At 39.1% G+C, this 20,479-nt stretch overlaps 8 non-coding genes across 8 annotated transcripts; all 8 read left to right on the top strand.

Annotated features, from left to right (window-relative positions):
- Positions 1–1,970: 1,970 nt before the first annotated feature.
- Positions 1,971–2,043, top strand: TRNAV-CAC (transfer RNA valine (anticodon CAC)). The gene has a single exon. It is a non-coding gene; the product is annotated as a tRNA-Val (tRNA).
- Positions 2,044–4,562: 2,519 nt separating this feature from the next.
- TRNAV-CAC (transfer RNA valine (anticodon CAC)) lies at positions 4,563–4,635 on the top strand. Its single transcript has one exon. It is a non-coding gene; the product is annotated as a tRNA-Val (tRNA).
- Positions 4,636–6,785: 2,150 nt separating this feature from the next.
- Positions 6,786–6,857, top strand: TRNAP-UGG (transfer RNA proline (anticodon UGG)). The gene has a single exon. It is a non-coding gene; the product is annotated as a tRNA-Pro (tRNA).
- Positions 6,858–7,157: 300 nt separating this feature from the next.
- TRNAV-CAC (transfer RNA valine (anticodon CAC)) lies at positions 7,158–7,230 on the top strand. The gene has a single exon. It is a non-coding gene; the product is annotated as a tRNA-Val (tRNA).
- A 2,527-nt stretch (positions 7,231–9,757) lies between these two features.
- TRNAV-CAC (transfer RNA valine (anticodon CAC)) lies at positions 9,758–9,830 on the top strand. Its single transcript has one exon. It is a non-coding gene; the product is annotated as a tRNA-Val (tRNA).
- A 2,531-nt stretch (positions 9,831–12,361) lies between these two features.
- Positions 12,362–12,434, top strand: TRNAV-CAC (transfer RNA valine (anticodon CAC)). Its single transcript has one exon. It is a non-coding gene; the product is annotated as a tRNA-Val (tRNA).
- A 2,854-nt stretch (positions 12,435–15,288) lies between these two features.
- On the top strand, positions 15,289–15,361 carry TRNAV-CAC (transfer RNA valine (anticodon CAC)). The gene has a single exon. It is a non-coding gene; the product is annotated as a tRNA-Val (tRNA).
- Positions 15,362–17,928: 2,567 nt separating this feature from the next.
- TRNAV-CAC (transfer RNA valine (anticodon CAC)) lies at positions 17,929–18,001 on the top strand. Its single transcript has one exon. It is a non-coding gene; the product is annotated as a tRNA-Val (tRNA).
- The last annotated feature ends 2,478 nt before the right edge of the window (positions 18,002–20,479 follow it).

The raw sequence follows: 20,479 nt of genomic DNA, 5'->3' as shown, positions 1-20,479 counted from the left end.
TGACGTGTGAAAGCCCCATGTTTGACAGTGCGCGTTAATAAAGAGACCAATGATTTTTATTAAAAGTTGTCATGTGTTTTTGTTACCTTGCACCGGCCAAAAAGTGCCGGAAATGACTTCATTTGCAGTCACTTGAAAAGTAGGCATTCTCAAACAAATGGTAAGAGGTTGGAACAAATCTAAAGGAATGCATGGCATATCTATATGTATGTGTACGCAGGTATCCATATATAAAGATAGATAGATAGATAGATAGATAGATAGATAGATAGATAGATAGATAGATAGATAGATAGATAGATAGATAGATAGATAGATAGATAGATAGATAGATAGATAGATAGATAGATAGATAGATAGATAGATAGATAGATAGATAGATAGATAGATAGATAGATAGATAGATAGATAGATAGATAGATAGATAGATAGATAGATAGATAGATAGATAGATAGATAGATAGATAGATAGATAGATAGATATTGGGAGAGAGAGAGCGTTAATATAAACTGAGACTTTATTTTCCATCAAGCTGTCTTTCCTTTCCTTCAGGAGCAGAATGTTCTGATCATCAGCGCTCCAGAATCTAGTGCTTGGTTGGCAAGCATCACACATTGTGATGTGTTAGCTAAGAGTTCCATGTCGTTCAGACTCATATATTCCTCTGTAGTTGTACCTTGGTGATTCAACAAAATGTGGCATCATAAGCAGCATTCTACTGCCATAGACTGGGCAGAAAAAACATTTAGAATTTCACTGAAACAGAAAAAAAGCATACTTAGGCAGAGCTTTCTGGACAGTAAGGACATTAGAGTAAGTGATGAATAAGCACTGCTTTTGTTAATTTACATAGGCAGAACAGAGACTGCTGGGAAAAGCCTGACATTAAAGGCATAGAAAATGCCTGCTTCTGGATAGAACACTAAGAAGGGTTGAAAGTTTTTTCTCTGACCCTGGCCACTCCTACAAGCAATCCTATGATAGTCAGAAGGACCCACCCTAAAAAGGAAGGGACAGCCATTTGGACCCTTTCCACCTTTTCTATATCTCACCTGATCGAGCCTGATCGAGCGCTGATTGAGCGGATTAGCACATGTACTTCTCATTTTGGGAAGGTATTGCTTAGCTTGCTACCAGCAGCTCAGTTATGTTATGATGTTAGAGGCTTGCAAGGAATGCTTTAGTCCTGCATTAGGCAGTTTTTATTGCTACTTGCATTCAAGGGAAAGATAATTAGCCAGAATCTGTGACCCAGTTATTAAGCTTGGCATTCCGATTTGCACAAAGGGAATAAGCATTTGAGAAAAAATGCAACATGTGTTTCTTATGTTGTTATGAACAGCTTTTTATTCTTTCTCTTTAGGGTCTAGCCACTGCAGAAATAGATAAATAAGTGCTGACTTCCTGTAAGACGTGTCCAATTCTGGGACAAAATAAAAGGGAACACTTATAAATGATAGTGATATCATTTGAGAAAGGGTAAGTTGACACTGAATTTCATGTGTATTCACAGACCAAGCATGAAAAAGTCCCTAGCATGATCTTCATTGCGTGCTTAGAGCTGGTATTAGCTTTTCAGAGGTGCGGGCCTTTCGAAGGCTCGTTGGTCTAGGGGTATGATTCTCGCTTTGGGTGCGAGAGGTCCCGGGTTCAAATCCCAGGGAAGCCCTTTCATTGGTGCTTTTTTAAAGTAGTATTGAAGTATGCATTTCAAAGCCAATATCAATTTTCTCTTTGCAGTAGTGGATGAATATTTGCTAGAGTCTCATGCTTTTAACCTTGCCCTGCCTGAGCAAATAGGAAACATTTCTCTTTAAGCATTTTGCAAAAATGCTGAACTTGCATGGCATATACAAGCGTTCAGCTAGGGCTGTCTGGGAAGGTTGCATGAAAGAAATCTAAAACCAGAGGCCCTTGGAATAGCCTGTTTTGAGAAGTTTCATCACAGAAGAATCAACTGTAGACATCTGTTTCTGTAGTGTAGTGGTTATCACGTTCGCCTCACACGCGAAAGGTCCCCGGTTCGAAACCAGGCAGAAACAGTTGTTATATTGTCTTGGCTGCAATGTTGAGAGGTGCTGTTTTGCCATGAAATTGTCCAGGCCCTGAAGATGGTTTCATGCAGACTCGTTCCAAGAAAGTGAATTCTCTTGAAAACACTAAAGTAATTGGCATGTGGATGTATCTGTTGATTCACAGACCTCATTTTTATAAGAGCCCTGCATTCTGTTCATTGCTCACCTAGAACATGCATTAACTTTGGGAATTGTTGGCACCAACAGGCATCTTAGTTTAGTGGAGTGTTTCTGGTGTTTAAGTGCAGAAGCCCTGGGCTCAATTCCTCGGTGACCCTTCTCAAGGTGATGATACAAATGCATCGTCACCTTTACGTTTAATGTCAGAATTGTTTATTTCTATTTGGTGGTGTATGAATGCTTGCAATAGTATGTTGATTTTTTCTAGCCTTGAATGAATAAAAGCAAATCACTCCTCTTTATGTATTTTTCTAATACATTGATATTTGCATCTCCTTTCCTAGCCTGCATATTTCACTATCTTACAGGCTGTATATAATAAGTATCAATTCAGGGGCCCTTCTTCTACTCAATTCACAACTGTTCTATCCCGGCATTGATAAGCAATCTACATCTGCTTCTGTTGTGTATTGGTTATCATGTTTACCTGACGTGTGAAAGCCCCATGTTTGACAGTGCGCGTTAATAAAGAGACCAATGATTTTTATTAAAAGTTGTCATGTGTTTTTGTTACCTTGCACCGGCCAAAAAGTGCCGGAAATGACTTCATTTGCAGTCACTTGAAAAGTAGGGATTCTCAAATAAATGGTAAGAGGTTGGAACAAATCTAAAGGAATGCATGGCATATCTATATGTATGTGTACGCAGGTATCCATATATAAAGATAGATAGATAGATAGATAGATAGATAGATAGATAGATAGATATATAGATAGATAGATAGATAGATAGATAGATAGATAGATAGATAGATAGATAGATAGATAGATAGATAGATAGATAGATAGATAGATAGATAGATAGATAGATAGATAGATATTGGGAGAGAGAGAGCGTTAATATAAACTGAGACTTTATTTTCCATCAAGCTGTCTTTCCTTTCCTTCAGGAGCAGAATGTTCTGATCATCAGCGCTCCAGAATCTAGTGCTTGGTTGGCAAGCATCACACATTGTGATGTGTTAGCTAAGAGTTCCATGTCGTTCAGACTCATATATTCCTCTGTAGTTGTACCTTGGTGATTCAACAAAATGTGGCATCATAAGCAGCATTCTACTGCCATAGACTGGGCAGAAAAAACATTTAGAATTTCACTGAAAAAGAAAAAAAGCATACTTAGGCAAAGCTTTCTGGACAGTAAGGACATTAGAGTAAGTGATGAATAAGCACTGCTTTTGTTAATTTACATAGGCAGAACAGAGACTGCTGGGAAAAGCCTGACATTAAAGGCATAGAAAATGCCTGCTTCTGGATAGAACACTAAGAAGGGTTGAAAGTTTTTTCTCTGACCCTGGCCACTCCTACAAGCAATCCTATGATAGTCAGAAGGACCCACCCTAAAAAGGAAGGGACAGCCATTTGGACCCTTTCCACCTTTTCTATATCTCACCTGATCGAGCCTGATCGAGCGCTGATTGAGCGGATTAGCACATGTACTTCTCATTTTGGGAAGGTATTGCTTAGCTTGCTACCAGCAGCTCAGTTATGTTATGATGTTAGAGGCTTGCAAGGAATGCTTTAGTCCTGCATTAGGCAGTTTTTATTGCTACTTGCATTCAAGGGAAAGATAATTAGCCAGAATCTGTGACCCAGTTATTAAGCTTGGCATTCCGATTTGCACAAAGGGAATAAGCATTTGAGAAAAAATGCAACATGTGTTTCTTATGTTGTTATGAACAGCTTTTTATTCTTTCTCTTTAGGGTCTAGCCACTGCAGAAATAGATAAATAAGTGCTGACTTCCTGTAAGACGTGTCCAATTCTGGGACAAAATAAAAGGGGACACTTATAAATGATAGTGATATCATTTGAGAAAGGGTAAGTTGACACTGAATTTCATGTGTATTCACAGACCAAGCATGAAAAAGTCCCTAGCATGATCTTCATTGCGTGCTTAGAGCTGGTATTAGCTTTTCAGAGGTGCGGGCCTTTCGAAGGCTCGTTGGTCTAGGGGTATGATTCTCGCTTTGGGTGCGAGAGGTCCTGGGTTCAAATCCCAGGGAAGCCCTTTCATTGGTGCTTTTTTAAAGTAGTATTGAAGTATGCATTTCAAAGCCAATATCAATTTTCTCTTTGCAGTAGTGGATGAATATTTGCTAGAGTCTCATGCTTTTAACCTTGCCCTGCCTGAGCAAATAGGAAACATTTCTCTTTAAGCATTTTGCAAAAATGCTGAACTTGCATGGCATATACAAGCGTTCAGCTAGGGCTGTCTGGGAAGGTTGCATGAAAGAAATCTAAAACCAGAGGCCCTTGGAATAGCCTGTTTTGAGAAGTTTCATCACAGAAGAATCAACTGTAGACATCTGTTTCTGTAGTGTAGTGGTTATCACGTTCGCCTCACACGCGAAAGGTCCCCGGTTCGAAACCAGGCAGAAACAGTTGTTATATTGTCTTGGCTGCAATGTTGAGAGGTGCTGTTTTGCCATGAAATTGTCCAGGCCCTGAAGATGGTTTCATGCAGACTCGTTCCAAGAAAGTGAATTCTCTTGAAAACACTAAAGTAATTGGCATGTGGATGTATCTGTTGATTCACAGACCTCACTTTTATAAGAGCCCTGCATTCTGTTCATTGCTCACCTAGAACATGCATTAACTTTGGGAATTGTTGGCACCAACAGGCATCTTAGTTTAGTGGAGTGTTTCTGGTGTTTAAGTGCAGAAGCCCTGGGCTCAATTCCTCGGTGACCCTTCTCAAGGTGATGATACAAATGCATTGTCACCTTTACATTTAATGTCAGAATTGTTTATTTCTATTTGGTGGTGTATGAATGCTTGCAATAGTATGTTGATTTTTTCTAGCCTTGAATGAATAAAAGCAAATCACTCCTCTTTATGTATTTTTCTAATACATTGATATTTGCATCTCCTTTCCTAGCCTGCATTTTTCACTATCTTACAGGCTGTATATAATAAGTATCAATTCAGGGGCCCTTCTTCTACTCAATTCACAACTGTTCTATCCCGGCATTGATAAGCAATCTACATCTGCTTCTGTTGTGTATTGGTTATCATGTTTACCTGGCGTGTGAAAGCCCCATGTTTGACAGTGCGCGTTAATAAAGAGACCAATGATTTTTATTAAAAGTTGTCATGTGTTTTTGTTACCTTGCACCGGCCAAAAAGTGCCGGAAATGACTTCATTTGCAGTCACTTGAAAAGTAGGGATTCTCAAATAAATGGTAAGAGGTTGGAACAAATCTAAAGGAATGCATGGCATATCTATATGTATGTGTACGCAGGTATCCATATATAAAGATAGATAGATAGATAGATAGATAGATAGATAGATAGATAGATAGATAGATAGATAGATAGATAGATAGATAGATAGATAGATAGATAGATAGATAGATAGATAGATAGATAGATAGATAGATAGATAGATAGATAGATAGATAGATAGATAGATAGATATTGGGAGAGAGAGAGCGTTAATATAAACTGAGACTTTATTTTCCATCAAGCTGTCTTTCCTTTCCTTCAGGAGCAGAATGTTCTGATCATCAGCGCTCCAGAATCTAGTGCTTTGTTGGCAAGCATCACACATTGTGATGTGTTAGCTAAGAGTTCCATGTCGTTCAGACTCATATATTCCTCTGTAGTTGTACCTTGGTGATTCAACAAAATGTGGCATCATAAGCAGCATTCTACTGCCATAGACTGGGCAGAAAAAACATTTAGAATTTCACTGAAAAAGAAAAAAAGCATACTTAGGCAGAGCTTTCTGGACAGTAAGGACATTAGAGTAAGTGATGAATAAGCACTGCTTTTGTTAATTTACATAGGCAGAACAGAGACTGCTGGGAAAAGCCTGACATTAAAGGCACAGAAAATGCCTGCTTCTGGATAGAACACTAAGAAGGGTTGAAAGTTTTTTCTCTGACCCTGCCACTCCTACAAGCAATCCTATGATAGTCAGAAGGACCCACCCTAAAAAGGAAGGGACAGCCATTTGGACCCTTTCCACCTTTTCTATATCTCGCCTGATCGAGCCTGATCGAGCGCTGATTGAGCGGATTAGCACATGTACTTCTCATTTTGGGAAGGTATTGCTTAGCTTGCTACCAGCAGCTCAGTTATGTTATGATGTTAGAGGCTTGCAAGGAATGCTTTAGTCCTGCATTAGGCAGTTTTTATTGCTACTTGCATTCAAGGGAAAGATAATTAGCCAGAATCTGTGGCCCAGTTATTCAGCTTGGCATTCCGATTTGCACAAAGGGAATAAGCATTTGAGAAAAAATGCAACATGTGTTTCTTATGTTGTTATGAACAGCTTTTTGTTCTTTCTCTTTAGGGTCTAGCCACTGCAGAAATAGATAAATAAGTGCTGACTTCCTGTAAGACGTGTCCAATGCTGGGACAAAATAAAAGGGGACACTTGTAAATGATAGTGATATCATTTGAGAAAGGGTAAGTTGACACTGAATTTCATGTGTATTCACAGACCAAGCATGAAAAAGTCCCCAGCATGATCTTCATTGCGTGCTTAGAGCTGGTATTGGCTATTCAGAGGTGCGGGCCTTTCGAAGGCTCGTTGGTCTAGGGGTATGATTCTCGCTTTGGGTGCGAGAGGTCCCGGGTTCAAATCCCGGACGAGCCCTTTCATTGGTGCTTTTTTAAAGTAGTATTGAAGTATGCATTTCAAAGCCAATATCAATTTTCTCTTTGCAGTAGTGGATGAATATTTGCTAGAGTCTCATGCTTTTAACCTTGCCCTGCCTGAGCAAATAGGAAACATTTCTCTTTAAGCATTTTGCAAAAATGCTGAACTTGCATGGCATATACAAGCGTTCAGCTAGGGCTGTCTGGGAAGGTTGCATGAAAGAAATCTAAAACCAGAGGCCCTTGGAATAGCCTGTTTTGAGAAGTTTCATCACAGAAGAATCAACTGTAGACATCTGTTTCTGTAGTGTAGTGGTTATCACGTTCGCCTCACACGCGAAAGGTCCCCGGTTCGAAACCAGGCAGAAACAGTTGTTATATTGTCTTGGCTGCAATGTTGAGAGGTGCTGTTTTGCCATGAAATTGTCCAGGCCCTGAAGATGGTTTCATGCAGACTCGTTCCAAGAAAGTGAATTCTCTTGAAAACACTAAAGTAATTGGCATGTGGATGTATCTGTTTATTCACAGACCTCACTTTTATAAGAGCCCTGCATTCTGTTCATTGCTCACCTAGAACATGCATTAACTTTGGGAATTGTTGGCACCAACAGGCATCTTAGTTTAGTGGAGTGTTTCTGGTGTTTAAGTGCAGAAGCCCTGGGCTCAATTCCTCGGTGACCCTTCTCAAGGTGATGATACAAATGCATCGTCACCTTTACGTTTAATGTCAGAATTGTTTATTTCTATTTGGTGGTGTATGAATGCTTGCAATAGTATGTTGATTTTTTCTAGCCTTGAATGAATAAAAGCAAATCACTCCTCTTTATGTATTTTTCTAATACATTGATATTTGCATCTCCTTTCCTAGCCTGCATATTTCACTATCTTACAGGCTGTATATAATAAGTATCAATTCAGGGGCCCTTCTTCTACTCAATTCACAACTGTTCTATCCCGGCATTGATAAGCAATCTACATCTGCTTCTGTTGTGTATTGGTTATCATGTTTACCTGACGTGTGAAAGCCCCATGTTTGACAGTGCGCGTTAATAAAGAGACCAATGATTTTTATTAAAAGTTGTCATGTGTTTTTGTTACCTTGCACCGGCCAAAAAGTGCCGGAAATGACTTCATTTGCAGTCACTTGAAAAGTAGGGATTCTCAAATAAATGGTAAGAGGTTGGAACAAATCTAAAGGAATGCATGGCATATCTATATGTATATGTACGCAGGTATCCATATATAAAGATAGATAGATAGATAGATAGATAGATAGATAGATAGATAGATAGATAGATAGATAGATAGATAGATAGATAGATAGATAGATAGATAGATAGATAGATAGATAGATAGATAGATAGATAGATAGATAGATAGATAGATAGATAGATAGATAGATAGATAGATATTGGGAGAGAGAGAGCGTTAATATAAACTGAGACTTTATTTTCCATCAAGCTGTCTTTCCTTTCCTTCAGGAGCAGAATGTTCTGATCATCAGCGCTCCAGAATCTAGTGCTTGGTTGGCAAGCATCACACATTGTGATGTGTTAGCTAAGAGTTCCATGTCGTTCAGACTCATATATTCCTCTGTAGTTGTACCTTGGTGATTCAACAAAATGTGGCATCATAAGCAGCATTCTACTGCCATAGACTGGGCAGAAAAAACATTTAGAATTTCACTGAAAAAGAAAAAAAGCATACTTAGGCAGAGATTTTTAGACAGTAAGTACATTAGAGTAAGTGATGAATAAGCACTGCTTTAGTTAATTTACATAGGCAGAACAGAGACTGCTGGGAAAAGCCTGAAATTAAAGGCACAGAAAATGCCTGCTTCTGGATAGAACACTAAGAAGGGTTGAAAGTTTTTTCTCTGACCCTGGCCACTCTTACAAGCAATCCTATGATAGTCAGAAGGACCCACCCTAAAAAGGAAGGGACAGCCATTTGGACCCTTTCCACCTTTTCTATATCTCGCCTGATCGAGCCTGATCGAGCGCTGATTGAGCGGATTAGCCCATGTACTTCTCATTTTGGGAAGGTATTGCTTAGCTTGCTACCAGCAGCTCAGTTATGTTATGATGTTAGAGGCTTGCAAGGAATGCTTTAGTCCTGCATTAGGCAGTTTTTATTGCTACTTGCATTCAAGGGAAAGATAATTAGCCAGAATCTGTGGCCCAGTTATTCAGCTTGGCATTCCGATTTGCACAAAGGGAATAAGCATTTGAGAAGAAATGCAACATGTGTTTCTTATGTTGTTATGAACAGCTTTTTATTCTTTCTCTTTAGGGTCTAGCCACTGCAGAAATAGATAAATAAGTGCTGACTTCCTGTAAGACGTGTCCAATTCTGGGACAAAATAAAAGGGGACACTTATAAATGATAGTGATATCATTTGAGAAAGGGTAAGTTGACACTGAATTTCATGTGTATTCACAGACCAAGCATGAAAAAGTCCCTAGCATGATCTTCATTGCGTGCTTAGAGCTGGTATTAGCTTTTCAGAGGTGCGGGCCTTTCGAAGGCTCGTTGGTCTAGGGGTATGATTCTCGCTTTGGGTGCGAGAGGTCCCGGGTTCAAATCCCAGACGAGCCCTTTCATTGGTGCTTTTTTAAAGTAGTATTGAAGTATGCATTTCAAAGCCAATATCAATTTTCTCTTTGCAGTAGTGGATGAATATTTGCTAGAGTCTCATGCTTTTAACCTTGCCCTGCCTGAGCAAATAGGAAACATTTCTCTTTAAGCATTTTGCAAAAATGCTGAACTTGCATGGCATATACAAGCGTTCAGCTAGGGCTGTCTGGGAAGGTTGCATGAAAGAAATCTAAAACCAGAGGCCCTTGGAATAGCCTGTTTTGAGAAGTTTCATCACAGAAGAATCAACTGTAGACATCTGTTTCTGTAGTGTAGTGGTTATCACGTTCGCCTCACACGCGAGAGGTCCCCGGTTCGAAACCAGGCAGAAACAGTTGTTATATTGTCTTGGCTGCAATGTTGAGAGGTGCCGTTTTGCCATGAAATTGTCCAGGCCCTGAAGATGGTTTCATGCAGACTCGTTCCAAGAAAATGAATTCTCTTGAAAACACTAAAGTAATAGGCATGTGGATGTATCTGTTGATTCACAGACCTCGCTTTCATAAGAGCCCTGCATTCTGTTCATTGCTCACCTAGAACATGCATTAACTTTGGGAATTGTTGGCACCAACAGGCATCTTAGTTTAGTGGAGTGTTTCTGGTGTTTAAGTGCAGAAGCCCTGGGCTCAATTCCTCGGTGACCCTTCTCAAGGTGATGATACAAATGCATTGTCACCTTTACGTTTAATGTCAGAATTGTTTATTTCTATTTGGTGGTGTATGAATGCTTGCAATAGTATGTTGATTTTTTCTAGCCTTGAATGAATAAAAGCAAATCACTCCTCTTTATGTATTTTTCTAATACATTGATATTTGCATCTCCTTTCCTAGCCTGCATATTTCACTATCTTACAGGCTGTATATAATAAGTATCAATTCAGGGGCCCTTCTTCTACTCAATTCACAACTGTTCTATCCCGGCATTGATAAGCAATCTACATCTGCTTCTGTTGTGTATTGGTTATCATGTTTACCTGACGTGTGAAAGCCCCATGTTTGACAGTGCGCGTTAATAAAGAGACCAATGATTTTTATTAAAAGTTGTCATGTGTTTTTGTTACCTTGCACCGGCCAAAAAGTGCCGGAAATGACTTCATTTGCAGTCACTTGAAAAGTAGGGATTCTCAAACAAATGGTAAGAGGTTGGAACAAATCTAAAGGAATGCATGGCATATCTATATGTATGTGTACGCAGGTATCCATATATAAAGATAGATAGATAGATAGATAGATAGATAGATAGATAGATAGATAGATAGATAGATAGATAGATAGATAGATAGATAGATAGATAGATAGATAGATAGATAGATAGATAGATAGATAGATAGATAGATAGATAGATAGATAGATAGATAGATAGATAGATAGATAGATAGAGGGAGAGAGAGAGCGTTAATATAAACTGAGACTTTATTTTCCATCAAGCTGTCTTTCCTTTCCTTCAGGAGCAGAATGTTCTGATCATCAGCGCTCCAGAATCTAGTGCTTGGTTGGCAAGCATCACACATTGTGATGTGTTAGCTAAGAGTTCCATGTCGTTCAGACTCATATATTCCTCTGTAGTTGTACCTTGGTGATTCAACAAAATGTGGCATCATAAGCAGCATTCTACTGCCATAGACTGGGCAGAAAAAACATTTAGAATTTCACTGAAAAAGAAAAAAAGCATACTTAGGCAGAGCTTTCTGGACAGTAAGGACATTAGAGTAAGTGATGAATAAGCACTGCTTTTGTTAATTTACATAGGCAGAACAGAGACTGCTGGGAAAAGCCTGACATTAAAGGCATAGAAAATGCCTGCTTCTGGATAGAACACTAAGAAGGGTTGAAAGTTTTTTCTCTGACCCTGGCCACTCCTACAAGCAATCCTATGATAGTCAGAAGGACCCACCCTAAAAAGGAAGGGACAGCCATTTGGACCCTTTCCACCTTTTCTATATCTCACCTGATCGAGCCTGATCGAGCGCTGATTGAGCGGATTAGCACATGTACTTCTCATTTTGGGAAGGTATTGCTTAGCTTGCTACCAGCAGCTCAGTTATGTTATGATGTTAGAGGCTTGCAAGGAATGCTTTAGTCCTGCATTAGGCAGTTTTTATTGCTACTTGCATTCAAGGGAAAGATAATTAGCCAGAATCTGTGACCCAGTTATTAAGCTTGGCATTCCGATTTGCACAAAGGGAATAAGCATTTGAGAAAAAATGCAACATGTGTTTCTTATGTTGTTATGAACAGCTTTTTATTCTTTCTCTTTAGGGTCTAGCCACTGCAGAAATAGATAAATAAGTGCTGACTTCCTGTAAGACGTGTCCAATTCTGGGACAATATAAAAGGGGACACTTATAAATGATAGTGATATCATTTGAGAAAGGGTAAGTTGACACTGAATTTCATGTGTATTCACAGACCAAGCATGAAAAAGTCCCTAGCATGATCTTCATTGCGTGCTTAGAGCTGGTATTAGCTTTTCAGAGGTGCAGGCCTTTCGAAGGCTCGTTGGTCTAGGGGTATGATTCTCGCTTTGGGTGCGAGAGGTCCCGGGTTCAAATCCCAGGGAAGCCCTTTCATTGGTGCTTTTTTAAAGTAGTATTGAAGTATGCATTTCAAAGCCAATATCAATTTTCTCTTTGCAGTAGTGGATGAATATTTGCTAGAGTCTCATGCTTTTAACCTTGCCCTGCCTGAGCAAATAGGAAACATTTCTCTTTAAGCATTTTGCAAAAATGCTGAACTTGCATGGCATATACAAGCGTTCAGCTAGGGCTGTCTGGGAAGGTTGCATGAAAGAAATCTAAAACCAGAGGCCCTTGGAATAGCCTGTTTTGAGAAGTTTCATCACAGAAGAATCAACTGTAGACATCTGTTTCTGTAGTGTAGTGGTTATCACGTTCGCCTCACACGCGAAAGGTCCCCGGTTCGAAACCAGGCAGAAACAGTTGTTATATTGTCTTGGCTGCAATGTTGAGAGGTGCTGTTTTGCCATGAAATTGTCCAGGCCCTGAAGATGGTTTCATGCAGACTCGTTCCAAGAAAGTGAATTCTCTTGAAAACACTAAAGTAATTGGCATGTGGATGTATCTGTTGATTCACAGACCTCACTTTTATAAGAGCCCTGCATTCTGTTCATTGCTCACCTAGAACATGCATTAACTTTGGGAATTGTTGGCACCAACAGGCATCTTAGTTTAGTGGAGTGTTTCTGGTGTTTAAGTGCAGAAGCCCTGGGCTCAATTCCTCGGTGACCCTTCTCAAGGTGATGATACAAATGCATTGTCACCTTTACATTTAATGTCAGAATTGTTTATTTCTATTTGGTGGTGTATGAATGCTTGCAATAGTATGTTGATTTTTTCTAGCCTTGAATGAATAAAAGCAAATCACTCCTCTTTATGTATTTTTCTAATACATTGATATTTGCATCTCCTTTCCTAGCCTGCATTTTTCACTATCTTACAGGCTGTATATAATAAGTATCAATTCAGGGGCCCTTCTTCTACTCAATTCACAACTGTTCTATCCCGGCATTGATAAGCAATCTACATCTGCTTCTGTTGTGTATTGGTTATCATGTTTACCTGGCGTGTGAAAGCCCCATGTTTGACAGTGCGCGTTAATAAAGAGACCAATGATTTTTATTAAAAGTTGTCATGTGTTTTTGTTACCTTGCACCGGCCAAAAAGTGCCGGAAATGACTTCATTTGCAGTCACTTGAAAAGTAGGGATTCTCAAATAAATGGTAAGAGGTTGGAACAAATCTAAAGGAATGCATGGCATATCTATATGTATGTGTACGCAGGTATCCATATATAAAGATAGATAGATAGATAGATAGATAGATAGATAGATAGATAGATAGATAGATAGATAGATAGATAGATAGATAGATAGATAGATAGATAGATAGGTAGATAGGTAGATAGGTAGATAGATAGATAGATAGATAGATAGATAGATAGATAGATAGATAGATAGATAGATAGATAGATAGATAGATAGATAGATAGATAGATAGATAGATAGATAGATAGATAGATAGATAGATAGATAGATAGATAGATAGATAGATAGATAGATAGATAGATAGATAGGTAGGTAGGTAGGTAGGTAGATAGATAGATAGATAGATAGATAGATAGATAGATAGATAGATAGATAGATAGATAGATAGATAGATAGATAGATAGATAGATAGATAGATAGATAGATAGATAGATAGATAGATAGATAGATAGATAGATAGATAGATAGATAGATAGATAGATAGATAGATAGATAGATAGATAGATAGATAGATAGATAGATATTGGGAGAGAGAGAGCGTTAATATAAACTGAGACTTTATTTTCCATCAAGCTGTCTTTCCTTTCCTTCAGGAGCAGAATGTTCTGATCATCAGCCCTCCAGAATCTAGTGCTTTGTTGGCAAGCATCACACATTGTGATGTGTTAGCTAAGAGTTCCATGTCGTTCAGACTCATATATTCCTCTGTAGTTGTACCTTGGTGATTCAACAAAATGTGGCATCATAAGCAGCATTCTACTGCCATAGACTGGGCAGAAAAAACATTTAGAATTTCACTGAAAAAGAAAAAAAGCATACTTAGGCAGAGCTTTCTGGACAGTAAGGACATTAGAGTAAGTGATGAATAAGCACTGCTTTTGTTAATTTACATAGGCAGAACAGAGACTGGTGGGAAAAGCCTGACATTAAAGGCACAGAAAATGCCTGCTTCTGGATAGAACACTAAGAAGGGTTGAAAGTTTTTTCTCTGACCCTGCCACTCCTACAAGCAATCCTATGATAGTCAGAAGGACCCACCCTAAAAAGGAAGGGACAGCCATTTGGACCCTTTCCACCTTTTCTATATCTCGCCTGATCGAGCCTGATCGAGCGCTGATTGAGCGGATTAGCACATGTACTTCTCATTTTGGGAAGGTATTGCTTAGCTTGCTACCAGCAGCTCAGTTATGTTATGATGTTAGAGGCTTGCAAGGAATGCTTTAGTCCTGCATTAGGCAGTTTTTATTGCTACTTGCATTCAAGGGAAAGATAATTAGCCAGAATCTGTGGCCCAGTTATTCAGCTTGGCATTCCGATTTGCACAAAGGGAATAAGCATTTGAGAAGAAATGCAACATGTGTTTCTTATGTTGTTATGAACAGCTTTTTATTCTTTCTCTTTAGGGTCTAGCCACTGCAGAAATAGATAAATAAGTGCTGACTTCCTGTAAGACGTGTCCAATTCTGGGACAAAATAAAAGGGGACACTTATAAATGATAGTGATATCATTTGAGAAAGGGTAAGTTGACACTGAATTTCATGTGTATTCACAGACCAAGCATGAAAAAGTCCCTAGCATGATCTTCATTGCGTGCTTAGAGCTGGTATTAGCTTTTCAGAGGTGCGGGCCTTTCGAAGGCTCGTTGGTCTAGGGGTATGATTCTCGCTTTGGGTGCGAGAGGTCCCGGGTTCAAATCCCAGACGAGCCCTTTCATTGGTGCTTTTTTAAAGTAGTATTGAAGTATGCATTTCAAAGCCAATATCAATTTTCTCTTTGCAGTAGTGGATGAATATTTGCTAGAGTCTCATGCTTTTAACCTTGCCCTGCCTGAGCAAATAGGAAACATTTCTCTTTAAGCATTTTGCAAAAATGCTGAACTTGCATGGCATATACAAGCGTTCAGCTAGGGCTGTCTGGGAAGGTTGCATGAAAGAAATCTAAAACCAGAGGCCCTTGGAATAGCCTGTTTTGAGAAGTTTCATCACAGAAGAATCAACTGTAGACATCTGTTTCTGTAGTGTAGTGGTTATCACGTTCGCCTCACACGCGAGAGGTCCCCGGTTCGAAACCAGGCAGAAACAGTTGTTATATTGTCTTGGCTGCAATGTTGAGAGGTGCCGTTTTGCCATGAAATTGTCCAGGCCCTGAAGATGGTTTCATGCAGACTCGTTCCAAGAAAATGAATTCTCTTGAAAACACTAAATTAATAGGCATGTGGATGTATCTGTTGATTCACAGACCTCGCTTTCATAAGAGCCCTGCATTCTGTTCATTGCTCACCTAGAACATGCATTAACTTTGGGAATTGTTGGCACCAACAGGCATCTTAGTTTAGTGGAGTGTTTCTGGTGTTTAAGTGCAGAAGCCCTGGGCTCAATTCCTCGGTGACCCTTCTCAAGGTGATGATACAAATGCATCGTCACCTTTACGTTTAATGTCAGAATTGTTTATTTCTATTTGGTGGTGTATGAATGCTTGCAATAGTATGTTGATTTTTTCTAGCCTTGAATGAATAAAAGCAAATCACTCCTCTTTATGTATTTTTCTAATACATTGATATTTGCATCTCCTTTCCTAGCCTGCATATTTCACTATCTTACAGGCTGTATATAATAAGTATCAATTCAGGGGCCCTTCTTCTACTCAATTCACAACTGTTCTATCCCGGCATTGATAAGCAATCTACATCTGCTTCTGTTGTGTATTGGTTATCATGTTTACCTGACGTGTGAAAGCCCCATGTTTGACAGTGCGCGTTAATAAAGAGACCAATGATTTTTATTAAAAGTTGTCATGTGTTTTTGTTACCTTGCACCGGCCAAAAAGTGCCGGAAATGACTTCATTTGCAGTCACTTGAAAAGTAGGGATTCTCAAACAAATGGTAAGAGGTTGGAACAAATCTAAAGGAATGCATGGCATATCTATATGTATGTGTACGCAGGTATCCATATATAAAGATAGATAGATAGATAGATAGATAGATAGATAGATAGATAGATAGATAGATAGATAGATAGATAGATAGATAGATAGATAGATAGATAGATAGATAGATAGATAGATAGATAGATAGATAGATAGATAGATAGATAGATAGATAGATAGATAGATAGATAGATAGATAGATAGATAGATAGATAGATAGATAGATAGATAGATATTGGGAGAGAGAGAGCGTTAATATAAACTGAGACTTTATTTTCCATCAAGCTGTCTTTCCTTTCCTTCAGGAGCAGAATGTTCTGATCATCAGCGCTCCAGAATCTAGTGCTTGGTTGGCAAGCATCACACATTGTGATGTGTTAGCTAAGAGTTCCATGTCGTTCAGACTCATATATTCCTCTGTAGTTGTACCTTGGTGATTCAACAAAATGTGGCATCATAAGCAGCATTCTACTGCCATAGACTGGGCAGAAAAAACATTTAGAATTTCACTGAAAAAGAAAAAAAGCATACTTAGGCAGAGCTTTCTGGACAGTAAGGACATTAGAGTAAGTGATGAATAAGCACTGCTTTTGTTAATTTACATAGGCAGAACAGAGACTGCTGGGAAAAGCCTGACATTAAAGGCATAGAAAATGCCTGCTTCTGGATAGAACACTAAGAAGGGTTGAAAGTTTTTTCTCTGACCCTGGCCACTCCTACAAGCAATCCTATGATAGTCAGAAGGACCCACCCTAAAAAGGAAGGGACAGCCATTTGGACCCTTTCCACCTTTTCTATATCTCACCTGATCGAGCCTGATCGAGCGCTGATTGAGCGGATTAGCACATGTACTTCTCATTTTGGGAAGGTATTGCTTAGCTTGCTACCAGCAGCTCAGTTATGTTATGATGTTAGAGGCTTGCAAGGAATGCTTTAGTCCTGCATTAGGCAGTTTTTATTGCTACTTGCATTCAAGGGAAAGATAATTAGCCAGAATCTGTGACCCAGTTATTAAGCTTGGCATTCCGATTTGCACAAAGGGAATAAGCATTTGAGAAAAAATGCAACATGTGTTTCTTATGTTGTTATGAACAGCTTTTTATTCTTTCTCTTTAGGGTCTAGCCACTGCAGAAATAGATAAATAAGTGCTGACTTCCTGTAAGACGTGTCCAATTCTGGGACAAAATAAAAGGGGACACTTATAAATGATAGTGATATCATTTGAGAAAGGGTAAGTTGACACTGAATTTCATGTGTATTCACAGACCAAGCATGAAAAAGTCCCTAGCATGATCTTCATTGCGTGCTTAGAGCTGGTATTAGCTTTTCAGAGGTGCGGGCCTTTCGAAGGCTCGTTGGTCTAGGGGTATGATTCTCGCTTTGGGTGCGAGAGGTCCCGGGTTCAAATCCCAGGGAAGCCCTTTCATTGGTGCTTTTTTAAAGTAGTATTGAAGTATGCATTTCAAAGCCAATATCAATTTTCTCTTTGCAGTAGTGGATGAATATTTGCTAGAGTCTCATGCTTTTAACCTTGCCCTGCCTGAGCAAATAGGAAACATTTCTCTTTAAGCATTTTGCAAAAATGCTGAACTTGCATGGCATATACAAGCGTTCAGCTAGGGCTGTCTGGGAAGGTTGCATGAAAGAAATCTAAAACCAGAGGCCCTTGGAATAGCCTGTTTTGAGAAGTTTCATCACAGAAGAATCAACTGTAGACATCTGTTTCTGTAGTGTAGTGGTTATCACGTTCGCCTCACACGCGAAAGGTCCCCGGTTCGAAACCAGGCAGAAACAGTTGTTATATTGTCTTGGCTGCAATGTTGAGAGGTGCTGTTTTGCCATGAAATTGTCCAGGCCCTGAAGATGGTTTCATGCAGACTCGTTCCAAGAAAGTGAATTCTCTTGAAAACACTAAAGTAATTGGCATGTGGATGTATCTGTTGATTCACAGACCTCATTTTTATAAGAGCCCTGCATTCTGTTCATTGCTCACCTAGAACATGCATTAACTTTGGGAATTGTTGGCACCAACAGGCATCTTAGTTTAGTGGAGTGTTTCTGGTGTTTAAGTGCAGAAGCCCTGGGCTCAATTCCTCGGTGACCCTTCTCAAGGTGATGATACAAATGCATCGTCACCTTTACGTTTAATGTCAGAATTGTTTATTTCTATTTGGTGGTGTATGAATGCTTGCAATAGTATGTTGATTTTTTCTAGCCTTGAATGAATAAAAGCAAATCACTCCTCTTTATGTATTTTTCTAATACATTGATATTTGCATCTCCTTTCCTAGCCTGCATATTTCACTATCTTACAGGCTGTATATAATAAGTATCAATTCAGGGGCCCTTCTTCTACTCAATTCACAACTGTTCTATCCCGGCATTGATAAGCAATCTACATCTGCTTCTGTTGTGTATTGGTTATCATGTTTACCTGACGTGTGAAAGCCCCATGTTTGACAGTGCGCGTTAATAAAGAGACCAATGATTTTTATTAAAAGTTGTCATGTGTTTTTGTTACCTTGCACCGGCCAAAAAGTGCCGGAAATGACTTCATTTGCAGTCACTTGAAAAGTAGGGATTCTCAAACAAATGGTAAGAGGTTGGAACAAATCTAAAGGAATGCATGGCATATCTATATGTATGTGTACGCAGGTATCCATATATAGATAGATAGATAGATAGATAGATAGATAGATAGATAGATAGATAGATAGATAGATAGATAGATAGATAGATAGATAGATAGATAGATAGATAGATAGATAGATAGATAGATAGATAGATAGATAGATAGATAGATAGATAGATAGATAGATAGATAGATAGATAGATAGATATTGGGAGAGAGAGAGCGTTAATATAAACTGAGACTTTATTTTCCATCAAGCTGTCTTTCCTTTCCTTCAGGAGCAGAATGTTCTGATCATCAGCGCTCCAGAATCTAGTGCTTGGTTGGCAAGCATCACACATTGTGATGTTTTAGCTAAGAGTTCCATGTCGTTCAGACTCATATATTCCTCTGTAGTTGTACCTTGGTGATTCAACAAAATGTGGCATCATAAGCAGCATTCTACTGCCATAGACTGGGCAGAAAAAACATTTAGAATTTCACTGAAAAAGAAAAAAAGCATACTTAGGCAGAGCTTTCTGGACAGTAAGGACATTAGAGTAAGTGATGAATAAGCACTGCTTTTGTTAATTTACATAGGCAGAACAGAGACTGCTGGGAAAAGCCTGACATTAAAGGCATAGAAAATGCCTGCTTCTGGATAGAACACTAAGAAGGGTTGAAAGTTTTTTCTCTGACCCTGGCCACTCCTACAAGCAATCCTATGATAGTCAGAAGGACCCACCCTAAAAAGGAAGGGACAGCCATTTGGACCCTTTCCACCTTTTCTATATCTCACCTGATCGAGCCTGATCGAGCGCTGATTGAGCGGATTAGCACATGTACTTCTCATTTTGGGAAGGTATTGCTTAGCTTGCTACCAGCAGCTCAGTTATGTTATGATGTTAGAGGCTTGCAAGGAATGCTTTAGTCCTGCATTAGGCAGTTTTTATTGCTACTTGCATTCAAGGGAAAGATAATTAGCCAGAATCTGTGACCCAGTTATTAAGCTTGGCATTCCGATTTGCACAAAGGGAATAAGCATTTGAGAAAAAATGCAACATGTGTTTCTTATGTTGTTATGAACAGCTTTTTATTCTTTCTCTTTAGGGTCTAGCCACTGCAGAAATAGATAAATAAGTGCTGACTTCCTGTAAGACGTGTCCAATTCTGGGACAAAATAAAAGGGGACACTTATAAATGATAGTGATATCATTTGAGAAAGGGTAAGTTGACACTGAATTTCATGTGTATTCACAGACCAAGCATGAAAAAGTCCCTAGCATGATCTTCATTGCGTGCTTAGAGCTGGTATTAGCTTTTCAGAGGTGCGGGCCTTTCGAAGGCTCGTTGGTCTAGGGGTATGATTCTCGCTTTGGGTGCGAGAGGTCCCGGGTTCAAATCCCAGGGAAGCCCTTTCATTGGTGCTTTTTTAAAGTAGTATTGAAGTATGCATTTCAAAGCCAATATCAATTTTCTCTTTGCAGTAGTGGATGAATATTTGCTAGAGTCTCATGCTTTTAACCTTGCCCTGCCTGAGCAAATAGGAAACATTTCTCTTTAAGCATTTTGCAAAAATGCTGAACTTGCATGGCATATACAAGCGTTCAGCTAGGGCTGTCTGGGAAGGTTGCATGAAAGAAATCTAAAACCAGAGGCCC

The sequence above is a fragment of the Lissotriton vulgaris genome, chromosome 8, assembly GCF_964263255.1.
Source record: "Lissotriton vulgaris chromosome 8, aLisVul1.2, whole genome shotgun sequence".
NCBI classification, from domain to species: Eukaryota; Metazoa; Chordata; class Amphibia; order Caudata; family Salamandridae; genus Lissotriton; species Lissotriton vulgaris.
The sequence above is the reverse complement of the archived record's forward strand: the minus strand, read 5'-3'. Positions and strand labels throughout refer to the sequence as shown.